Here is a 7,216-nt window from a genome sequence, read left to right as displayed (position 1 = left end):
GCCGGCGTTTAGCATGTACCGCAGATGGCGGCCGGCATCGTCTAGTTAGCTAAGAGTAAGTTAGTACTTGTACGCTACTAGAGTATCTATGATGGTTGTCAACATGGAAGTTCAGTACTATATATGTGGATCAGACCTGTTACTTTGCTCTGAATGTTGAACTTTCTGTTTGAACATATGGAATGGGCTGTTATTTTTTTAAATGGGTTGTATTTGTCCTCCACGGGTTTAGAGGCTGACTTGTGGGCCTACCAAGTTGACGCGTACACAATCAGGAGATGATTGTACGTGGAGAGGATGACAGCAGGGACCCTCCAAGGTCATGGCAGTACGCAAGAAAGTGCCTCCTTATTTCAAGCCAATAAAAAATTGCTCCTCCTAATGGATTTCTGACATCTGGGTCCCATGCCATTGTCAATGTAGTCAGTAAACGAGAGAATTGCACAATGAGCGGCTGACACCAGGGACCCAGCAGCTCGCCCAGTTATTTTTGTTTTGGGTTAATTTGATAAATGCCACTCCAAATCTGGTGTTTCTGAGAAATGCCACTGCAATTTCGAAATTTTGAAAAATGCCATTTCATGCCATTTCCAGTGGCATTTTTCCAAGTCTGGACTAGCGTTTTTCAAAGTTTGCAAATTGCAGTGGCGTTTTCCAAAGTTTGCAAAAATTGCAGTGGCATTTTTCAAAGTTTGGAAATTGCAGTGGCATTTTTATGAATCGCCATAATTGGAGTGGCATTTATCTAATTTGTTTTTGAGACGGAAGCAGGGTGTCAACTGGGCTGTGCGGGGCACTCTGGCCTGTCTAGACAGCCTTCTCTTTTATGTTTACCACAGACCAGCCCAGTAGTTTTTTTTTCTTTCTGAAAATGGCTAGCCCGGTTTTTTTGTGATTTGCCAAGTAAGTCGCTTTGTCAGGCCTGTTGGGCTGCAAATCTTTCAAGACGAGGAGAGCTTCATTCGGCTGGCCGAGAAAATGGCCAATCGGTAATGAGAAATGGGTTGTACATTTTTAAAACACATCAAACCGGCAATTAGTTTCAAATTTCTTTTCTTCATTTCGAGATTTTAAATTGCATTAATTTTTATGCATGGACAATTTGTTGGATTTTATATTGATATACATTTATTTTTAAAATCAGTTTGAATGTGACTCGAAATTTCGGGATTAAAAACAGTTCGGACCGCACCAAAATATGCAAAATTTCGTATAATTATTCCTCCACCTGACAGCTCCCTACTACTCCCACCGCTTTGTCAACTTAGTCAATCTGCACGATTCTAGCTCCAGTGACCGTACGATGTCCATCCAACGGTCGTAGTGCTTCTTCAACCTCTGGTCTTCTTGCTCCAGCCGCCCAAACCAGCGCCAGTCGTGCCTCGTGCTCCTGCCTCCCGTGGCCGGCTGCGATGCGGCGGAGGCCTCACCGCCCCTACTACTCCCACCGCTGGCCAGGCCATCCCTCTACTCACCCACACCCCCTGTTATTCTACGGCGATGGCAGCCTCACACTGCAGCGAACCAGTGAACCCTCATACTCCTCTACGCGTGGGCATCCACTGTCGCATCTTCCCCGGCTCCGCGTCGTCCCCTTCCTAGGCCTCGCCGTCGTCCACCGCCCTGGTGCTCTCGACGCGGCTTGGTCAACGTGGTCAAGGAACGACTTCCATCAGAAGAGTATTGTACGTGGAGAGACTGACAGCTGGGTCCACGGCAGCTACAAGGAAGTGCCTCCTTATTACGCGGAAAATAATTATTCCTCCACCTGACAGCAGGGACCCACCGGACGGGCCACCGTATTTGGCGAAAAAAACGTTCCCCCCAGACTGCTGGGACCCACTGGACGGGCCACCGTATTTCGAGAAAAAAACGTTCCCCCCGTTGTCAGCTCAGACCCACCGGAAGTGCCTCCTTATTACACAAAAAAATGAATACTCCCCCTGCTAGTTGGGACCCACCTTGGTGGGTGGCTGACTTGTGGGCCTACTAAGTTGATGAGGATGGAGTGGTTTGTCAACTTATTCAAAATGAACGATTCTAGCTCAAGTAACCGTACGAAGTCCATCCAACGGCCGTAGTGCTTCTTCAACCTCTGGTCTTCTTGCTCCAGCCGCCCAAAGCAGCGCCGGTCGTGCCGCATGCTCCTGCCTCCCGTGGCAGGCTGTGCTGCCGTGGAGGCCTCACCGCCCCTACTATTCCCACCGTTGGCCAGGCCCTTCGGCGATGGCAGCCTCACACCGTAGCCGAACCAGTGAACCCTCGTACTCCTCTCCGCGTGGGCTTCCACTGCCGCGTCTTCCCCGGCTCCGCGTCGTCCCCTTCCTAGGCCTAGCCGTCGTCCACCGCCCTGGTGCTCTCGGCGCGGCGTGGTCAACGTGGTCAAGGAACGACTTCCATCGGAAGAGTACTGTATGTGGAGAGGCTGACAGCTGGGTCCACAGCCGCAGTAAGGAAGTGCCTCCTTATTACGCGCAAAATAATTATTCCTCCACCTGACAGCGGGGACCCACCGGACGGGCCACCGTATTTCACGAAAAAAACGTTTCCCCCTGACTCCTGGGACTCACCAGCTACATCTTCGCACGCAAGGAAGTGCGTCCGAAAAAAAAACGATTCGCCCCCCTGACTGCTGGGACCCACCACCTACATCTTCGCACGCAAGGAAGTGCCTGACAGTCGGGACCCACCTGGTTGAAGCGTACGTAGCGTTGTCATTCTGGTCGCGAAAACGTGTACGTACATACTGGCCGATGTAGAGGCGCGCGCATGTCATAGTAGAGGCGCGCACGTAGCATGTACACGTACGTACAGCGGCCAGTGTGCAAGAAAGAAAATACGGCCACGTACGTACATATGGGCAGGGTCTCGAACGCCTACTCGCGCATACGTACAGCCAGGGCTCGTGTACATGGCTGGGTCGGAACAGAGAAACTGCGTCGTCGTCGTGTTCATGGGGAGCCAACCGACTGGGTCGGAACGGAATGCGTCGTTATGTTCATCGGGAGGGCTTGGATGGAACAGCCGATGGAAACGAGGCCTCGCGTACCGCAGAACAGAGAAAATGGCCTTGTGTTCGACCGGCCACGGTCGAAACGGGATCCTGTTCATCGGGAGGGGTCTAGCGTACCGCAAAACGGAGGAAACGGACCTCCTACGGTCGAAACGGGGGTCCTGTTGATCGTGAGGGGTGTGGCGTACCGCAAAACGGAGGAAACGGACTTGTGTTGGAGTGCTACGGTTGAAACGGGGGTCCTGTTCATCGGGAGGGGTGTGGCGTACCACAAAACGGGACTCCATGGGATACTGTTCATCTCCACCGTCGACCCCCTCCAGCCTCCACGGGCTACTGTTCATCCACCGTCGACCTCCTCCAGCCTCCACCAGCGACTGTTCATCCACGGGCTCCTGTTCATCCAGCCTCCACCGCGCGCTACTCACCGGCTACTGTTCAACCAGCCCTCTCCACGGGCTCCTGTTCAACCACCCCTCCATGGGCTACTGTTCATCCAGCCCTCCACCGTCTACTGTTCATCCAGCCCTCCACGGGGTGGTCCTGTTCATCTAGCCCTCCATGGGGTCCTGTTCATCCAGCCCCAACCGGCTCGATCGATCAGGGTCCTGTTCATCCAGAGGCAACACCACGGGGTCCTGTTCATCCACCCCCATTGGGAACTGTTCATCCAACCCCCCCCCCCAGCAACGCTCACTGTTCATCCAGAGGCAGCATCGATCGGCTTCAGTTAGTAGTAGTAGCGAAGGAATCGCTCAATCGGGTTCAGTTAACAGCCATCGATCGATCGCTCGGGTTCAGTAACGCATAGCCTGCAGTGCAATCGCTCGGGTTCAGTTAGAGCCCAATGCCTCGCTCGGGTTCAGTTAGAGCCCAACGCCTCGCACCCACGCGCGTGCGTGTACGAGAGAAACGTGCATCGCTCGGCCCCGACCACCCACCGTAACCGGGAACACCCCGATATTTTCCTCGCCCTCGCTTCTACCATGGTTTTTCCCATCATGGACGGCCCAAAGAATGTCATGCAGCTGCGTCTCCGGCCCACCCAGGACGAAAAGCCCATTTTCTGTCATTATTTTTTGTCATAGAAGTAGGACCCCACCACATCTACGATGATACCGGGTTTTGTCACAATTATCGTCATAGAAGTGTCATAAGTATGACATAAAAAAATTCGTTCGGCCCAAAATGTCACAGATGTGTCTTTTTTTTGTAGTGTGTGTTGTTAAGTTTTCAAGTTTTGGGTAAAGTTTTGATGGATTTTGGAATAAGGAGTGGCAAGAGCCTAAGCTAGGGGATGCCCAAGGCACCCCAAGGTGAAATTCAAGGACAACAAAAAGCCTAAGCTTGCGGATGCCCCGGAAGGCATCCCCTCTTTCATCTTCGTCCATCGGTAACTTTACTTGAGGCTATATTTTTATTCACCACATGATATGTGTTTTGCTTGGAGTGTCTTGTATGATATGAGTCTTTGCTTGTTAGTTTACCACAATCATCCTTGTTGTACACACCTTTTGAGAGAGACACACATGAATCGGAATTTATTAGAATACTCTATGTTCTTCACTTATATCTTTTGAGCTAGATAATTTTGCTCTAGGGCTTCACTTCTATCTTTTAGAGCACGGTGGTGGTTTTATCTTATAGAAATTATTGATCTCTCATGCTTCACTTATATTATTTTGAGAGTCTTTTATAACAGCATGGTAGTTTGCTTTGGCTATAAAATTAGTCCTAATATGATGAGCATCCAAGATAGGTATAATGAAAACTATCATATAAAGTGCATTGAATACTATGAGAAGTTTGATTCTTTATGATTGTTTTGAGATATGAAGATGGTGATATTAGAGTCATCCTAGTTGAGTAGTTGTGAATTTGAGAAATACTTGTGTTAAAGTTTGTGATTCCCGTAACATGCACGTATGGTGAACCGTTATGTGATGAAGTCGGAGCATGATTTATTTATTAATTTTCTTCCTTATGAGTGGTGGTCGGGGACGAGCGATGGTGTTTTATTCCTACCAATCTATCCCCCTAGGAGCATGCGTGTAGTACTTCGTTTCGATAACTAATAGATTTTTGCAATAAGTATGTGAGTTCTTTATGACTAATGTTGAGTCCATGGATTATACGCACTCTCATCCTTCCACCATTGCTAGCCTCTGTAATACCGCGCACCTTTCGCCGGTATCATACACCCACCATATACCTTCCTCAAAACAGCCAGCATACCTACCTATTATGGCATTTCCATAGCCATTCCGAGATATATTGCCATGCAACTTTCCACTGTTCCGTTTATTATGGCGTGCTCCATCGTTGTCATATTTCTTTGCATGATCATGTAGTTGACATCGTATTTGTGGCAAGGCCACCTTCATAATTATTTCATACATGTCACTCTTGATTCATTGCATATCTCGGTACACCGCCGGAGGCATTCACATAGAGTCATATTTTGTTCTAAGTATTGAGTTGTAATTCTTGAGTTGTAAGTAAATAAAAGTGTGATGATCATCATTATTAGAGCATTGTCCCAAGTGAGGAAAGGATGATGGAGACTATGATTCCCCCACAAGTCGGGATGAGACTTCGGACGAAAAAAAGAGGCCATAAAAAAGAGAGAAAAAGGCCCAAACAAAAAAATGAGAGAAAAAGAGAGAAGGGACAATGTTACTATCCTTTTTCCACACTTGTGCTTCAAAGTAGCACCGTGATCTTCATGATAGAGAGTCTCCTATGTTGTCACTTTCATATACTAGTGTTAATTTTACACTATAGAACTTGGCTTGTATATTCCAATGATGGGCTTCCTCAAAATGCCCTAGGTCTTCGTGAGCAAGCAAGTTGGATGCACACCCACTTAGTTTCTTTTTTTGATCTTTCATACACTTATAGATCTAGTGCGTCTGTTGCATGGAAATCCCTACTCACTCACATTGATATCTATTGATGGGCATCTCCATAGCCCGTTGATACGCCTAGTTGATGTGAGACTATCTTCTCCTTTTTGTCTTCTCCACAACCACCATTCTATTCCACATATAGTGCTATGTCCATGGCTCACGCTCATGTATTGCATGAAAATTGAAAAAGTTTGAGAACATCAAAAGTATGAAACAATTGCTTGGCTTGTCATCGGGGTTGTGCATGATTTAAATATTTTGTGTGATGAAGATAGAGCATAGCCAGACTATATGGTTTTGTAGGGATAACTTTCTTTGGCCATGTTATTTTGAGAAGACATGATTGCTTTGTTAGTATGCTTGAAGTATTATTATTTTTATGTCAATATTAAACTTTTATCTTGAATCTTTCCGATCTGAACATTCATGCCACAATAAAGAAAGTTACATTGAGAATTATGCTAGGTAGCATTCCACATCAAAAATTCAGTTTTTTATCATTTACCTACTCGAGGACGAGCAGGAATTAAGCTTGGGGATGCTTGATACGTCTCCAACGTATCTATAATTTTTTATTGTTCCATGCTATTATATTATCTCTTTTGGATGTTTAATGGGCTTTAGTATGCACTTTTATATTATTTTTGGGACTAACCTATTAACCGAAGGCCCAGTGCAAATTGCTGTTTTTTTGCCTATTTCAGTGTTTCGCAGAAAAGGAATATCAAACGGAATCCAAACGGAATGAAACCTTCGCGAGGATCGTTTTTGGAACAAACGCAATCCAGGAGACTTGAAGTGGACGTCAAGGAAGCAACGAGTCGGCCACGAGGTAGGGAGGCGCGCCCAGGGGGTAGGCGTGCCCCCCACCCTCATGGGCCCCTCGTGGCTCCACCGACCTACTTCCTTCGCCTATATATACTCATATACCCTGAAAACATCCAGGAGCACCACGAAACCCTATTTCCACTTCCGCAACCTTCTGTACCCGTGAGATCCCATCTTTGGGCCTTTTCCGGCGCTCCGCCGGAGAGGGAGTCGATCACGGAGGGCTTCTACATCAACACCATAGCCTCTCCGATGATGTGTGAGTAGTTTACCACAGCCTTCGGGTCCATAGTTATTAGCTAGATGGCTTCTTCTCTCCCTTTGGATCTCAATACAAAGTTCTCCTCGGTCTTCTTGGAGATCTATTCGATGTAACTCTTTTTGCGGTGTGTTTGTCGAGATCCGATGAATTGTGGGTTTATGATCAAGATTATCTATGAACAATATTTGATTCTTCTCTGAATTC

Source organism: Triticum aestivum, chromosome 7D (genome assembly GCF_018294505.1).
Source record: "Triticum aestivum cultivar Chinese Spring chromosome 7D, IWGSC CS RefSeq v2.1, whole genome shotgun sequence".
NCBI classification, from domain to species: Eukaryota; Viridiplantae; Streptophyta; class Magnoliopsida; order Poales; family Poaceae; genus Triticum; species Triticum aestivum.
This window is presented reverse-complemented; position numbering follows the sequence as displayed.